The sequence below is a fragment of the Vombatus ursinus genome, unplaced genomic scaffold, assembly GCF_900497805.2.
Source record: "Vombatus ursinus unplaced genomic scaffold, bare-nosed wombat genome assembly UNPS02014786.1, whole genome shotgun sequence".
Lineage (NCBI taxonomy): Eukaryota > Metazoa > Chordata > Mammalia > Diprotodontia > Vombatidae > Vombatus > Vombatus ursinus.
In genome coordinates this window covers 50,031,378-50,048,495 of record NW_020954564.1, presented here as the reverse complement: position 1 = coordinate 50,048,495, position 17,118 = coordinate 50,031,378, and the positions used below count along the sequence as shown (strand labels likewise).

At 39.3% G+C, this 17,118-nt stretch overlaps 2 pseudogenes; one reads left to right on the top strand and one right to left on the bottom strand.

Moving 5' to 3' along the window:
- The first annotated feature begins 11,592 nt into the window (after nucleotides 1-11,592).
- Nucleotides 11,593-11,852, top strand: LOC114047362 (annotated as a pseudogene).
- Nucleotides 11,853-15,856: 4,004 nt separating this feature from the next.
- LOC114046818 lies at nucleotides 15,857-16,232 on the bottom strand (annotated as a pseudogene).
- Nucleotides 16,233-17,118: the final 886 nt, after the last annotated feature.

Here is a 17,118-nt window from a genome sequence, read left to right as displayed (position 1 = left end):
CTTAGGAGTTTTCACTTTGAAATCTCTTTGTGGAGGTGATTGGTGGCTTCTTCCCATTTCTGTTTTGCCCTCTGGTTTTAGAAGATCAGAGCAGTTTTCCTTGATAATTTCTTGAGAGACGACGTCTAGGGTCTTTTTTTATCATGGCTTTCAGGTAATCCAATGATTCTTAAATTCTCTCTCCTAGATCTATTTTCCAGGTAAATTGTTTTTCCAAGAGATATTCCACATTTTCTTCCATTTTTCATTATTTTGATTTTGTTTTATTGTTTCTTGATGTCTCATGGAGTTAGCTTCCGCTTGCCCAATTGTCATTTTTAATGAATTATTTTCTTCAGCAAGTTTTTGTACCTCTCTTTCCTTTTGGCCAATTCTACTTTTAAAGGATTCTTTTCTTCAGTGAATTTTTGTACCTCTTTTTCCATTTGGCCAATTCTACTTTTTAGGAATTCTCTTCAGTGGATTTTTGTGCCTGTTTTACCATTTGGCCTAGTGTGTTTTTTAAGGTGTTATTTTCTTCAGTGTTATTTTTGTGCCTCCTTTACCACGCTGTTGACTCTTTCTTGCATCACTTTCTTTTCTTTTCCCAATTTTTCCTCTGCCTCTTATTTGATTTTTGCAATCTTTTTGGAGCTCTTCCATTTCCTGAGACCAATTCATATTTTTCTTTGAGGCTTTGCATATAGCTGCTTTGATCTCATCTTCTTCTGAATTCGTGTTTTGATCTTCCCCATCATTGCAGTAACTCCCTATGATCAGGTTCCTTTTTTATGTTTGCTCATTTTTCCATCCTTTTTCTTGATTTTTAACCTTATGTTAAAGTTGGACTCTGCTCTCATGGTGGAGGGAGCACTGTCCCAAGCTTTAGGATTTTTATGCTGCTTTGCTCAGAGCTAGTTCTTGGGGTCTATAAGTTCCAGATCTAATGAGATATGAACTAAGGATAGGTGTGGTCACTGCTCTCCTGGCCTGTGCTCCACCCTGTGAGAAATTACCAGCTCCTTCCTACCCTAGAACTGTGACCAGCATCCCTGCTCCAGCTAGTCCTCCTCCTGGCACTTGACTGTGACCCAGAACTGTGTATGGGCAATGCAACAGAGTCCTGCATTCAGTACCAGCAAAGGATCTACTGTAATCTCCTTCTGACCAGTTTTACAGTCCATTACCATCTATGGGCTGAGAGCTCCAGAAGTTGCCACCACCACTGTTGATTCAGTTACCCCCAGGTGCAGCCTGAGTTGGACTGCATTCCACTGTCAGTGAGACAGACCTTTCTTGCCAACCTTCTAAGTTATCTTTGACAGAAAAATGGTTTCACTGTATCCTTTTGTTGGTTCTGCTACTCTAGAATTCATTTTAAGGCATTATTTCAATGTTGTTTGTAGAGGAATTTGGGAGAACTCAGGCAAGCTCCTGCCTTTACTCTGCCATTTTGGCTCCACCTCCTTCTTTGAAGTACATTCTAAATGAAAACAGACATCCTACCCTATCACTGATATCATATGACAGGTCACTATCAGGAAAAAAAGACCTTATTCTTTCAAATAGAGGGTATTCTTCCAACTCCATCCATCAGAGACTCTCAGAGCCAAAAGTTCTGAATTTGAATCTAATTTAAAATCTGAGCCAAAGACCATTTTCAATATACCTAGTTACCTGACTTACTCACCCTCTAGGGAGAGGAAATGATTACCCCCTAAGGCACTCTACTCCACTTATGGGCAACTCTAGCTTTTCCATAGGAATATTGCAGTGGTTGTTCACCTTGATAAAACTGGTATCATTCTTTAAAAGACATAGAATCACTCAATAAGCATTTATTAAGCAACTACTACACCCCAGGTATTGTGCTAAGCTTTGGAAATACATATTTGAAAGTGAAAGTCTGCTCCCAAGGAGCTCACATTATAATCAAGGAAACATGAATATCTATCCTTATATACAATACACATAGAGGATAGACACAAGGTAACCTTAGAGGGGATGGCACCAGCTCCTGGGGAGATCAAGAAAGTCCTTCTGCAGAAAGTACCACTTGAATTGAGTCTTAAAGGAGACCAAGGATTCCAAGAGACAGTAGTGAAGAGGGAAAGCATTCTAATCTTGGGGGAAAGTCAATGTGTTTGACCCCCTTAACATTTGTGGGCTAAGAACTCCAGAAACCACCACCACTGATTCAGTCGCCCCTAAAGTCTGCTGCCAGTTTGCTGGGGTCTGTGCTTCTGCACTGAACTACATTCCACTGTCACCCCAGTGATACGGACCTTTCTTACCAACCTTCTAAGTTGTCTTGGTCTAGAAAATTGTTTCACCCCATTCTTTTGTGGGTTCTGCCACTCCAGAATTCATTTTGAGGCATTATTTTAATGTTGTTTGGAGGGGAATTTGGGAGAACTTGGGAGAGTCCCTAACTTTACTTTGCCATCTTGGCTCCACTCCAAGAGTATCATTTTAATACTATTTTGTAATATGAAGCCTAAAGAGGCAAAGGGGAGGGGGTTTGATATGCTTCCAAATATGGGATGTTGCTCTGGGAGCAGGAAGAGGGGAGAGATACATTAGGAACGTGGGCAATGTAAAATCAAAATTTGGCAATACTTGAAAACATCACCTACCCTTTGATTCCAGCTATCCAACCTCTTCTGATTCAGTCTCACTGTATTATTATCTAGTTCGTGTTTCTTCATCTTCTTCACAGGAATAATATAAAACAGTTTATCAAAACTTTTGCTGAAATCTAGGGAAAAAGTATAGCTATAGCATTTCCCTCATCAACTAGTTTAGTAATCCTTCAAAAGAGGAAATGAGGTTGGCCTAGCATGACCTGTTCTTGATGAAGGGTGGGGAGGGGGGAAGGTAACAAGCATTTATTAAGCACTTATTATATTCCAGGGACTATGCAAAGTATTTTACAAATATTATCTCTTTTGATCTTCACAATAACCCAGTAAGACAGGTTTTTTTTAAAAAAAAAAATACCCATTTTGCAGTTGAGGGAACTGAAGCAAACAGAAGTTAAGTAATTTACTCAGTCACACAGTTAATAAGTGTCTAAAGTTGGACTTGAACTTGGGTCTGTCTGATCATGTCAGCTCCTGTAATCACTGCTCCCTTTCTAGATGTTCACTAACCATCTCTTTGATGATCCATTCTAGGCTTTTCCCAAGAATTAAAGTCAAGATCACTGACGTATTGTTTGAAAACTGTTTTCTTCCCTTTTTTGAGAATTGGAACATTTTCCCTTCTTATGGAACATCTTGAATTTTCCATGAACTGTCAAATATCACCTACATTGGATCAGCAATTAAATATGCAAATTTTTTCAGTACTTAGGCCTTTAGCTATCTCCTTATCTACTAATGTACTAATTGGGACATCGCTGTGCCTTCATCTCTCCTGAGTAGATCTCTCTCCTCTCTCCTTCCCTTCCTATCTCGCTCTCTCCCTCTCTCTGTCTCTCTCTCTCTCTCTCTTTTACACACACACACACACTTTCTCTTTCTCTCTATATATGTTTATATAAATACCTAGTTATTGCTATCTCCCCCATTAGAATCCTCTTGAAAGTAGGGACTGCTTTTTGCCTTTCTTTGTATCCCCAGTGCTTAGCACAGTGCCTGGCACATAGTAAAGAACTAAAAAAAATGCTTGTTGACTGACTGGCCTATGGTGTGTAGATTCCATTCTATCCTCACCCAACCTTTTTTTTTTTTTTCAAATAAAGACAACATTAACTCTTGTCCAGGCTTGCTCTATCTCTCCCGGTCTCCATGGTCTTTCAAATAGCAATGCCGATGATTCATCAAGGGCAGCTAGGTGTTTATTATCTCCTTACTTATCCTGGGTATCAATTCCCTGCTAGTCATTTTTGCTCTGTCATCTCCAGGGCAAAAGTCATTCTCCTTGATTGAGGAAACAGAAACTAAATAAGAATTAAGCAGTTTTATTGTCTCTCTGTCATCAGTTATCAAATTGCTCCTATGTACATATATTAAATAATAAATAGTATTATGTATTATATATAACAATACATAATGTATTACTATGATACATATGTATGTATATATATATATATATACCTTTTTGTTGGCTTCATCTCCCCTCACTAATTAGCTTCAAATCACTGTGATTTTTAGTACTCCTAATATTTTCATTTTTTTCCATTTCATTTTTTAATTAACAAAGATTTATTTTTCTCCCTCTTGACCCCAATTAAAAATAAAAATAAATTCCTGTAACAAATATGCATAGTGATGCAAAAGAATAATCACATTGTTGTCCATGTCGAAATATGTATGTCTTATTCTGCATCTTAAATCCACCATCTCTCTATTAGGAGGTAGGTACCATAGTTCATCATCAATCCTCTGGAATCATGGCTGATTCCACTAACACTGTTTTTACAGGAACATATCATGCTCTTATATTCATGCCTTGTTTATATCTTATGTTTCCTTAAAATATGTTAGTTGGTGATTACCGTGTGCATTCATATTGGTCTATTCTGATAAACCCCATTTTTCCCCTTCATGACATTTGTTTCTTTTCAGATCTTCAGAATTTTTTTCTTGAGTATCTCCCATAGTTCCTGAGCTGACTTCCCCAGTAGTGTTTTAATCTATGGAGTCCTTTTGCAAAATACATTGTGCATGGCAGACTCCACCTAGGTTTCCTCTACTCTAGAGGTATCAAACTCTAATAAAATCAAGTGCTGGTAAACTCTACATAAGGATCCCTATAGGCTTCATATTGACTCGGAAAACCACATATTAACATTACCTGCGTTTCATTGTATTTTTACATATTGTGTTAAATAGTACCCAATCACATTTTAATCTGGTTCAGAGTTACTCATCTGTAAAATGAAGGAGTTAGACCAAATAACCTCCACAATTCCTTTTAGATCTAAATCTATAATTATGATTTGATTATATGATATTTTTACTCTATTCAAAATGCATCATAGAATTTATGTCTCTTCTCTAGCTCTCCAGTACTTTGGGTTCACATAGACTCAATTCAATACTGGAAACTGATTCCAAGGGGTCACAATCTCTCCATAGCCCTTGTCCTGAATCAGAAAAGCCGTGGGAAATTTCATGAACCAATAAGTATGGCTTATGTCTAGATTTCTCCCACTTAATGCATAACATGGGCTTTAGGTAGGGGACAGCCCTCATTTAATCCATCCCAGAAAAATGTTTAAGATACAAAGGACTCCCAAGGAGCCCATAAACAAATACAGAAAGATTAAACACCCAAATAGCTCATTAAATTCCAAAATAAGGTAATGACATAATGAACAAAGACTCCTCATTTACCCAGGACCTACCCTGTGTAAGCAACTCACAAGACAGCAAGATTGTCGAAGTTCACATCTCTCACTTCCACCCCTATCCCCTGCCATGGCTTTAGACCTTCAGTTACAGGACGGCTCTCTTCCTTCTCAAAGAAGCAAGATGTTCAGAAAATCTTTTCCCTTTGCGAGGCTGATGCCCAAATTACTAAACCTAGAAAGTCTCAAGCTTAAGAGAACTCTTGGAAGCTCTAGAATCTTTGATCTAAATCCGAAAGGTACCTCAGAGGCCATCTAGTCCAATTCCTGCAATTTAAAGATGAAACTGAGACCCAAGAAGTTGCGATATTCCCAAGGTCGTATACATAGTAAATGTCAAAGGCAAGATTTGAATACCAACTCCAGAATCAGTGGTCTTTCCGTTGGACCAAACTGCTGCCCTAGAATTTGCCGGTCACAACTGTTCTCAGGAATGCTGGTCTCTGAACTGTGCTTAGAAAATGGAAAGAGAGAGGCAGAAGGGAGCCAGAAAGTCCGTGTCCATGAACTCTCCTCTCAGTTCCACCAGTTCCACGCTCCCCATGCGTTTCTACTCCCAGCTGCCATTTTCTGCTCCTGAGTGAAGGTGGGAGAAGAAGAAATTCCTCACCCTTCGTTGTTGGTTTGGAAGTCCAAAGAAGGGTAAGGGATGAGGGAAAAAAGAAAAGAAAAGCTGGACTTTTTCATAAATCATCTTTATAAACAAAGGGGAAAAGGCATCACTTCTGACAAGAGTCTGTCTCCCTTAATTCTCCTCTTCCAATCACCTTAGAGGCAGTCTAAGTCACTGAGGACCAATTAGAGATTTTCCTTGTGTCCTATTAACAAGAGGTTAGAACACAAGTTTAGGTCCATGGGAAAAGCCCTTCTGACAAAGGTCCATACCTTGTAATCTCATCAAGTGGATGGGGAGGTAGACACATAAAATTGAGCCAGGACTTCGCTGATTGTTGAGGACAAGGATTCTTACATAGCAATGGATTGTATCAAATGGCCTGTGAGGTCTCTTCCAACTTTGAGATTTTATATATCTCAAATGATAATTAAACAGCCATGTTAAATTCCAATTAAAATAATAATACCTCACACATAGCTATAATGTTTTTAGATAAATAATAGGTGATACAGAGATAATAGAGATAGAGCAAGCATATATTAAGTGATTAGTATTAGTATCTTAAGCTTTGTGTTGAGAAAGGAGAGCAAGACTGATTCCATGTTGAATAAGAAACTGTATTAGCAAAAGACTTAGTGACTTCAGTTAACAAAATTGTTTATAAAGCACTATATATCAGGAACTGTTTCTCCTCTCTGATCCAGGATAAAACCAAACCCAGAAAAATGTTCTAGTCATTGTTGATATTTATTTTGTTGACAAGGTAACACTCATTCAGAAACCTGTAAAAGTATGTGGCTATGCTTTGCATAACTAGAACAATGCTCAGAGTAATCTGACTCCATCTCCCCTCCTTGTCAAGTAAAATATCTGATTTATGTGGCTGAACTGGGTCTCATTCATTGTCAGTGTTTAGTTCTGGGAATACAAATATAAACAAGCCTGTCAGTACCTGTCCTCAAGGTGCTTATATTCTAATGGTGGAACACAACACATAAAGGAGATTTGGAAATTGGGGGGAGGAAGGAAGTAGCAACATGCAAGCAGCGTGATACGGTGAAGGCTGGGACTGTTGTTCAGTCATTTTCAGTCATGTCCAACTTTTGTGACCACATTTGGGGTTTTCTAGGCCAAGATACTGGAGTGGTTTGCCATTTTCTTCTTCAACTCATTTTGCAAATGAGGAAATTGAGGCAAACATGGTTAAGTGACTTGCTCAGAGTTATACAGCTACTAAGTGTCTGAGGCCAAACTTGAACTCAGGTCTTCTGGACTCCAGGTCCAGGTGCTCTATACACTGAGCCACCTGACTGCCTGCTACAAAGTGCTTTTCTCACAACAACCCTATGAGGTAGATAGTGCAAGTATTATCTCTTTTACAAAGGTGGAAACTGAGGCCCATGAAGGTAAAGTGACTTGCAGAAGATTACACAGCTAGTACTATGTGACTCTGGGCAAGTCATTTAACTTAGCTATAACTAAAGTAAAGGTGAAATGAGCCTGTTTTGCAGAACTCAAGCTTCCCAGGAAGCAGGAGCTTGGGGACAAAGAGATGTTAATGTTTTGAGGGTTGTCCTCTACATGTAACATGGGAGTGTCATTGTATGGTTCAGAGGGAGGCAGAACAAACATTTCCAGTCCCTTCTCTCCCTACTCTTCTTCAAGTGAGACTTTATTTCCTGTCAGGAGGAGAATCAGGAGGCTGGGGCCAAAAGCTTGGCCACTGTGTTCTCCTCCTAGGCTAGAATTCTATCTATCTGTTCCCTTAAATATTATTAGTCTAGGGGATATGTTTTCAGGTTTAATCTAACTTCTGATTGTTGTTTCATTATTGGGGAAAGAAGGACCCTTAGCTTTGTATCCAAGGCTTGACCCCTTTCCCACAAAATACCAGTTCCACAATGAATATACATAAGATGTCCATAAAACCCATTTCTCCAAATTGATAACAAAACAGAAATCAGAGAAAGAACACATAAGGGAATGTATACCAGACAATACATAGTAAAGCAACTTTCCCATTGGGAGTGAGGTAACTTAAGAGACCTAGATTCTCCCTCAAGGGGAAGTTCCCCAAAATCTCTAATGTAGCAAGCTGGGTATATGATGAAGACTGCCAGCTCCTCTCACGTTAGCTTCTTCTCAGAATCTTTTCTTTCAGCGAACTGAAGTGGGGTTGGCATTCTCTCTCTCAAAGCTGGAAGCCAGAGGCCCCCAAAGCCCAAAGAAACTCAGTCAAGTCAATTAAAGAAGACTTAGAGAGTCCTGGAAAAACTAGAACTCTCCTGTTTTGGACAACTCTGCCCCTCCCACTCCCTCATCCCCATCTGCCCCCTCAACTCCACCCTTCCCCCACCCAAACACACACACAGCACAAGGTAAGGCATTTATCTCCCTCCGTGAAGAGAGAATCCCACGGCAATGGGCTTTGGGACTAGAGTTACATCAGCATTCAAATATTTTCCACGAAGAAGCTTCTTTTCTCAGGGAAGGTAACCAGGCCTTGACAAGCACAAAAAGCCCTAGTTCTTTCATCTGTTTTATGATGCTGCCTAGTGGAGTCAGCGATCAGTGTTTACTAAAGGAATGGACCCTAGAGATCATATGTGCTTTGACAGATCTTGAAACTGGACTGGCTCCATATAAGAGACAAAGTCATCCCAAACTAAAAGCTCAGAACTGTAGAATATCAGAGCTGGAGATTATATAATCCAACACTCTCATTTGACAAAGAAAAAAACTGAAGCTAAAAGAATGGGAGTGATTGTCAAAGAGGGATCTCTCACTTGAAAAACTGAAAGAAAAGTGGTTCTACAAACATAAATAAGAGAGTTTGGAAGAGTAGCTTAGTTATATTGTTTTTTAAAGACATCTTTCTTGCCCAGTCTAGAAGCTCTGTGGCCACTCAAAGGCCCAATCCCATTGCTGACCAATACTAAAGTTTTTACTTGCTCCATTTTTAGCATGGGCCAGAGATCACCATACTTTTGCCAAACTTAGTGTGGACACCAAACTCCTGAGCTCAAACAATATTTCAGTCTCCTCAGCAGCAGGAATTATAGGAGTATGCCACCACACTGGCAGGTATAACACTCTTAACTGTCAGCTTATGTTTATTAAACACCTACTATATGCCACTCACTGTATGAACTTAACATAGAAACTATTTCTTCTGTAGTGAGAATGGATCACATTGAGCCATACATACTCTTGACTGGTCTGTGGCTGGACTTAGGTCATAGGTTAAGGACTGGAAGGGACTCCAGAGACAATCATTAGAATTTTAGGGTTGGAAGGGACGTAGCAGCCAACCAGTGCAACTTGTAACCAAAAGGAATCCCCACCACAAAATGGAAGAGAAGGGAAGGGAATAAACATTTATATGGTACCTGACCCTTTACAAATACTATGTCATTTGATCCTCACAACAACCCAGAGAGGTAGGTACTGTAATTATACCCATTTACTCTGGGAGGTAGAAGGGTAGAGCCAAGATGATGGAGAAAAGGCATGGACTCGCCTGAGCTCTCCCCAAAACTCGTCCAAACAGGTTTATATAAAACCTCAAAACAAATTTTGGAGCAGCAGAACCCACAAAAGGATGGAATGAAACAATTTTCCAATGTAAGACAACTTAAAAGAGTGGCAAAAAATGTCTGTTGTACCAGGGTGAGAGTAGAGTACAGTCCAGCACAGGCCACCCCAGCAAACCAGAAGCGGGCCTTGGGGCAACTGAATAAGTGGCACCAGTGGTGGTTTCTAGACCTCTCAGGCCACAGGTGGTAAGGGGGACAGACAACTGGTCAGAAGGAGATTACAGGGATACCTTTGCTGGCACTGGGGACAGTACTCAGTTGCATTGCCCACAGTTGGATCTGGGTTACAGTCCTGGGCCTCAGTCCCAGGGCAAGGAGGAGCACTACCACACCAGAGCTTGTAGCCACGGTAGAGCAGGGGCCCCAGTTACAGTTCCAGAATGGAAAATGGTGCTTATGGTCACTCACAGAGCAGAGCACAGGCCAGGAGAGTAGTAAACACACCTTTCCCTAGATCATACCACTTTGGAAGAACTACAAACTTACAGGTCCCTAGAATTATCTCTGAAAATAACTGCACAAAAAAACCTGAAGCTTGGGACAGTGCCCCCTCCATTCCAGAAGCAAAGCCCCACTTTAGCATGGAGTTAAAAGTCAAGAAAGAGGCTGGAAATGTGAGTAAACAGCAGAAAAAGATCCTGACTATAGAAAGTTACTGTGATGACAGGGAAGATCAAAACACAAACTCAGAAAAAGACAACAAGGTCAAAACTGCTACATCCAAAGCCTCACAGAAAAATATGAATTGGTTTCAGGACATGGAAAAGCTCAAAAAGGATTTTAAAAATCAAATAAGAGAGGCAGAGGAAAAATGGGGAAAAGAAATGAAAGTGATGCAGGAAAGAGTCAATAGCTTGGTAAAGGAGGCACAAAAAAATACTGAACAAAATAACACCTTAAAAAACAGAATAGGCCAAATGGTAAAAGAGGTACAAAAATCCACTGAAGAGAAGAATTCCTTAGAAAGTAGAATTGACCAAATGGAAAAAGAGGCACAAAAACTCACTGAAGAAAATAATTCCTTAAAAATTACAATTAGGCAAGTGAAAACTAATGATTTTATGAAATACCAAGAAACAATAAAACAAAAACAAAAGGATGAAAACAGAAGAAAATGTGAAATATCTCATTGGAAGAACAATTGACTTGGAAAACAGATTCAGGAGAGAGAATTTAATAATTATTGAACTACCTGAAATCCATGATCAAAAAAAGAGCCTACATATCATCTTTCAAGAAATTATGAAGGGAAACTGCCTTGATATTCTAGAATCAGAGGGTAAAATAGATTGGAAGAATCCACCAGTCACCTCTTGAAAGAGATGCCAAAATGAAAACTCCCAAGGAATATTATAGCCAAATTCCAGAGCTCCCAGGTCAAGAAGAAAATGTTGCAAGCAGCCAAAAAGAAATAATTCAAATATTGTGGAACCACAGTCAGGATAATACAAGATTTAGCATTTTCTACATTAAAGGATTGGAGGGCTTAGAATATGATATTCCAGAGGGCAAAAGAGACAGGATTGCAACCAAAAATCACCTAGTCAGCAAAATTGAGTATAATCCTTCAGAGGAAAAAAAATAGACAATGAAATAGAGGACATTCAAACATTCCTGATGAAAAGATGAGAGTTGAATATAAAAGATGACTTTCAAATATAAGACTCAAGAGAAATATAAGAAGGTAAACAGAAAAGAGAAATCATAAGGGATTAAGGTTTATACTGTTTACATTCCTACATGGGAAAATGATACTTGTAACTCCTAAAAACTTTCTCATTATTAGGGCAGTTAGGAGTATACATAGACAGAGGGGACAGGTGAAAGTTGAATATGAAGGAATGATTATCTTAAAAAATAAAATTAAAGGATGAGAAAGAGGAATGCATTGGGAGAAGAGGAAAGAGAGAGATAGAATGCAGTAAATCATCTGATACAAAAGTGGCACAAAAAAAGCTTTTACAGTGGAGGGGCAGATGAGTGAAGTGGAGGAAGCAATTGAACCTTACTCTCCTCAAAATTGACTCAGCTTTATCATGGTGAAAGCTCAGCTGTCATCTCATCAACATGTCCTCTCATAAAACATTCAGAATCAAGAGGTTCCTGGCCAAGAAACAGAAGCAGAATCATCCCATCCCTCAATGGATTTGAATGAAAACTGGAAATAAGATCAGGTACAACTCAAAAAAGAGACACTGGAGAAGAACCAAGCTTGGATTATAAAGAATGGCCAGAGCAATGAAAGACATTCTACACCAAGACCACCTCCCCCCCTTACCATGGCATCCTTCCATCCATCCATCCATCCATCCATCAATCAATCACTCAGTCGCCTCATTGCCCCCAATAAGAAGTAAATTACCACTACTGCCCTCCCATTTTGGAAGCTGTCTGCCAAGATGCAGACATCCAAAAACAAACAAACAAAACAAACCCCAACAAACTGTTAAATTTGTCTTGCCCTTAAATGTTTTCGTAAATTGCATCCAGGCATTTGGGTACAGTGTATTGTGATATAGTTTAAATAACTGTTATCTGCATCTCTGTGTAACATTTGTATGTTTGAGGTTATGCTTAAGAGGCAGAGATCTTAATGAAACAAGTCATTCCTGTCAAGAAGAAAAACCAAGCTCAAGCCCTGCCATGAATAAGCCATCACCATAACCTCTCTGTGTTTTGTTTTGTGTTCTAAGGAGTTATAAGACAGCACCTACCTCACAGGGTTGTTGTGGGGATGTAAGACTTGCAAGCCTTCAGTGTAAGCCTCCAGGGCTGCTAATCAGGAGCTGTCTCAGCCAGATTATGCGCAGCTGACTGTGCTCATTTATCAAACTCACAATCAGAGAAGTAACCTGTTGACCCCCCTACACCCCCCCCATCCCGCTTATTTCATACAATAAGCCTTCTTCGTTCCTTGTTGGGAGGTGGTAATTAAGTGTTGGCAAGTTCAAAGTTGTTGGTTATTTGTGTGTTAGGGAAAGCCCAACCTTTGTTAGGAACTAGACCTGGTCCAGGTGAATGGTTTCACAATTTTCTGAAGATGCAATTCTGCTAATAAAGGGCTTCTATAAAAAAAAAAGAAGAAGAAGAAGAAGAATTGACTCAAAGATGCAATAACATACACACTCAGTTGGATGTAGAAATCTATCTTACCATATAGGAAAGAAGGAGAGGAAGAGGATAAGAGAAGAGGGATGGGGTATTACTGATAGAAAGGAGGGTGGATTGGGGGAGGTAAAAGTCAGAAACAAAAACTTTTGAGAATGGACAGGGTGAAAGGAGAGAGTAGGATAGACAGCGGGGAAATAGGATGGAGGGAAATACATAGTTAGCAACCATAACTGTGAAAAAATTAAGTTTCTCTGATAAAGACTTACCTCATTTCTCAAATATAAAGAGAACTGAGTCAAATTCATAGAAATAAGAGCCCTTCTTCAATTGATAAATGGTCAAAGGATATGAACAGGCAGTTTTCAGACAAAGTAATCAAAGCTATCAATAGCTATAAGAAAAAATGCTCTAAATCACTATTAGAGAAATGCAAATTAAAACATCTCTGAGTTACCACCCCACACCTGTCAGATTAGCTAATATGACAGAAAAAGAAAATGACAAATGTTGGAGGGGAGGTGAGAAAAATGAGATATTAATGTTCTATTGGTAGAGTTGCGAACTGATTTGACCATTCTGTAGAGCAATTTGGAACTATGAGCAAAGGGCTATAAAACCACCTTTTGTTCCAGCAATACCACTGCTAGGTCGGTATCCCAAAGAGATTTAAAAAAAAAACCAGAAAGGAAAAGGACCTATATGCACAAGAATATTTATAGCAGCTCTTTCAGTGGTGGCAAAGAATTGGAAATTGAGGTTATGTACAGCAATTGGGGAATGGCTGAACAAGTTATTGTATATGATTGTGATGGAATACTATTGTGCTATAAGAAATGATGAGCAGGATGCTCTTAGAAAAACTTGGACTTAAATGAACTGATACAAAGTGAAATAAGCAGAACTGGGAGAACATTATATATAGTAACAGCAATGTTTTATGATGATCAACTGTGAACAACTTAGTTATTCTCACAGCAATACAATGACCCAAAACAATTCCGAAGGACTTAGGATGAAAAATGCTATCCACCTCCAGAGAAAGAACTGATGGAATCAGAATGCAGATTGAAGTATACTTTTTCTTTACTTTTTTTATTTTTCTTGAGTTTTTTTGTCTGTGTTTTCTTTCACAACATGACTAACATGGAAATACGTTTTGCATGACTGCACATGTATAAACTAATAAGATTGCTTGCCTTCTCAATGTCGGGGGGAGGGGAATAAGGGAAGGAGGAAGAGAATCTGGAACTCAAAAATTTTTAAAACAAGTGTTAGAATTGTTTTTACATGTAATAGGGGGAAAATAAAATATTTACCCTGGGACATAGTTACTGTTATTATTCTCATTTCACAGTTGAGAAAACTGAGACAAATAGAGCTTAAGTGAGTGACTTGCTAGTAAGGGTCTGAGGCTGGATTTGAACTCAGGTCTTCCTGACTCCATGCCCAGTGTCCTGTCCACTGTGCCACTTAGCTGCCTCATACTTGACAAGTGACTTGTCATCATAGAGTATTTACTTTAAGACCTTCAATGAGTGGGAACTCACTACAGTCTACCTCCCACAGAAGCCTTCAACACTGAGGTCTCGGTTATGCTCTGAAGATTAAGAACCAATATTGTTAGTATTCTAGTCTCAAGTCCTTGTTCTACCTGGAATAAAGACCAAATGAATCTCCCTTAAATAAAACATTTCATCCAAATAGGGTACATATTTAACTCCCAAAGAAGGCTGAACCCATAGCTAGATCATATGTAATAATTTAGGGTGGTCAAATTGAAAGTGGAAGTATCTTTTATTTTAACCAAAGGGAGAGATATTTAATTAAATATCCCTTTTATTTACCATTGATCAGGCTTAAAGAGGGTGTGATTAAGATCATTAGTTTTGAGAAGACATCTTCTCCCAAGATGCCTGCCTTGACACTGATCTCTTTGTTTAGTAATTTTAAAAATCCAAATTAAATGATGTCTTTTTGTTTTTACCATGGTGGTAGAATTTCATCTCCCCTTCCCCCAATTCCTATGAAATTCGAGTTGGGGGAAGGAGAGTGGGAGTCTTTTCTGTTTTAGCAGAAGGAATTTTGTTGGTCAGAACTTCTCCCCAAGCAGATACTTACACATTTATCAAATTATGTGTCTCTTGACATATTTGGCTAAAATGCAAGAGTGGTTTTTTTTTCTTCTATGATTCTGCGGCAGCCCATTTCATGTTTGAACCGCTCTAATTGTTAGGAAGTTTTTCCTGATGTTGTTTACATAAGTTTTTTGCATGTTGTCTTCCTCATTAGAATGTGAGTTTCTTGAGGTCAGGGACCATGTTTTTGTCTTTCCTTGTATCCCCAGCCCCTAGCACAGTGCCTAGTACATAATAAGCACATAATAAATGTTTGGTAACAGGCTAATTGACCACAAGTCTAAAATTCCCTCTTTGCAATTTCCAACCATTGCTCCTATTCAGAGCCATCTGGGGCTAATTCTCTTCTACATGACAGCCCCATAGATGCTTGAAGATAGCTATTGGTCAGTTGAGTTTTTTAAACCCAAGTATATGACCACATTGATCCCTACCAAATCACATTTTATTAATTTCCTCCCAGTGTTCTATTCTGTCAGGTTCTTTTTTTCCTTTTTTCTTATTTCTTTTTTTTTGTTTTGTTTTGTTCCTGACTCTGTCATAATAAGTTAGCTATTTGGCCCAGCTTTGGAGTCATTTGTGAATTTGATCAGCAAATCATCTATACTTTTACTCAAATCATTCATTGATAAAAATTTTAAATAGTGTAGGACCACATACAGAATCCTAGGGCCTCTTCTGGAGGTCTCCTTCCAAATTAACATCAAATTTTTAGTGACTGCTTTTTGAGAACTACCATATAATCGGTCCCAAATCCATCTAATTGTATCAGTGTCCAGGCCACATAAGCTGGTTTATCAAACATTGTGTAAAAAAATCTAGTTAAACTATTTCTATAGCATTCTCCCAGCCTACTAGTTCAGAAACCCTACCAAAAAGGAAGCAAGATTAGTCTGACATGATTTTTTAAAAAGTCAACTGTTTCTCTATTGCATACATCATAAAGAGATTTCTCAATTTCCTCTTTCACAGAAAACAGTTAAGTACATTGAATTTAGCATGTTGTAAGCTATGAACCTGCTTACTGCCTAGATAAGGGGAAATTCTTCCTTATACCAACAATTTATCCAGGAGGCCATTTCATTTGATGGCCTCCAAGTACATGGAGATGGATATGAAAGACCGTTTGTCTCCCATCTTCACCTTCATTGATCATCATCCGGTATCCCCTCTTCAAGCCCTGAGCACTGGCACATTTCTTGCCAAGAATTATGTCCAAGAAGACTTTCATCATCATCCTTTGTTACAAGTATCTGGGGAATGGGTTTCTTCAGTATCACTAGGAAATGAGTTGGGGCTTGTGGGCAAACATTATGGAAAGCAAGATATTGGTCATCCTCAAAAATCATGTTGGCTGGGATTTCCTTATGAATTATTTTCCCAAAGATCTTGTCTCCTCTCAGGTGGCTGGTGTGAGGTTTGCTGATCTCATCTGCCATCACTGAAAGAGACTCTGTTGACCAGCTCTAGATAGCAGAGAACTGGAAAGAGAGAGAGGAGGAAAGAAGGAAACAAATAATAGCTACAGGGGCAGCAGAGAATGTACCCATTCTTGATGATGTCATAATGGTTCTTTGTGATCACTGCTTACTTCTTCTAGACATTCTATAACCACCTCTACATTAATACATACTAAAATTTTGCCCCAAATCAAAATCAATCTCACTGATCTAGAGTTTTCAAGATCTGCCTTCCTTCTTTTTTAAAGGCCTGGACAACACTGACCCTTCTCCAATCCTGCAGTTCCCCTCCATAAGACCTTTTATATATCATTGCATGTGGCATCCAGAGCCTTTTCAGGCTCTTTTTGGAAATGCCAGACTCCAAATCAAATATATCCAGGTACAAATATCCCCACTCTTCCTCTCACCCCACCCCCTATGCTCTCACTGAGGGATGAGCTGAAGGAGCAAACCCTAAACACTATGGGCCTGGAGTCTTAACCAAGCAGCCCCTCATATAAGACAAGCTCCAACCCCAAAGAATGCCCCATCCTTCATCCCCGCTGTCCCCCTCTCTTCCATATGATCTGGTAGCACAGGATATAGAGCTAGCCACTGGGCTAAGTCAGAATATAGCCAGTTTCTTCCATGACTCTTTTATCAGGTTCCTGTCTCAGGCCAGCTGGGGAACTAAATCTCCCACCACATACCAACCTGCTCTGGAACTTCTTACCTGGGAGCAGTAGGATCCTCTGGGAAATGTAGTCCATTCCTCGAGAAGCCCCCTCAGAACAAAGTGGACCCATCTTGGAACAACCATAGGAGGTACTACACATGCTCTGCAAAGTCTCAAGTCCTGCCTTCCCAAGATATGCACACTTAT